General features: G+C 37.0%; 1 protein-coding gene across 1 annotated transcript in view; it reads right to left on the bottom strand.

Moving 5' to 3' along the window:
* The window catches only part of LOC107745850 (hematological and neurological expressed 1-like protein), a 13,214-nt gene that overhangs the window by 7,687 nt on the left and 5,184 nt on the right, over positions 1 to 343 (bottom strand). The window lies entirely within an intron of this gene.

Below are 343 nucleotides of genomic sequence, written 5' to 3'. Positions count from 1 at the left end.
GTACCGCGACTCTTAAGTTTAAAGCAGTAACCCGAAGCAGTGTGGTTTTTGCCCGACGTACTGTGGCACTGTTTTAATCTGATAAATATTAGTTTGAGCCCGAGGAACTGTGGCTAGAAAAAGGCTGTTTGAGAAAAAATAAAAATTAAAAAAAAAGGACCCGACGTACTGTGACAAGCATTGTTATATTTTTTTTAAACAGTTGCAGAAGTTGAAGCTGTAAGCGCTTGTTTTGCCTGAAGTGTAAGACATTTGTTATAATTCTGTTAAGATTCTAAAGTAATTGAATCAGCCCGACGTAGTGTGGTAGCAGAGTTGTATTAGACCTATTGTTTCTAAAGTA

The sequence above is a fragment of the Sinocyclocheilus rhinocerous genome, unplaced genomic scaffold (genome assembly GCF_001515625.1).
Source record: "Sinocyclocheilus rhinocerous isolate Xijiao unplaced genomic scaffold, SAMN03320098_v1.1 scaffold3815, whole genome shotgun sequence".
NCBI classification, from domain to species: Eukaryota; Metazoa; Chordata; class Actinopteri; order Cypriniformes; family Cyprinidae; genus Sinocyclocheilus; species Sinocyclocheilus rhinocerous.
This window is presented reverse-complemented; position numbering and strand designations above follow the sequence as displayed.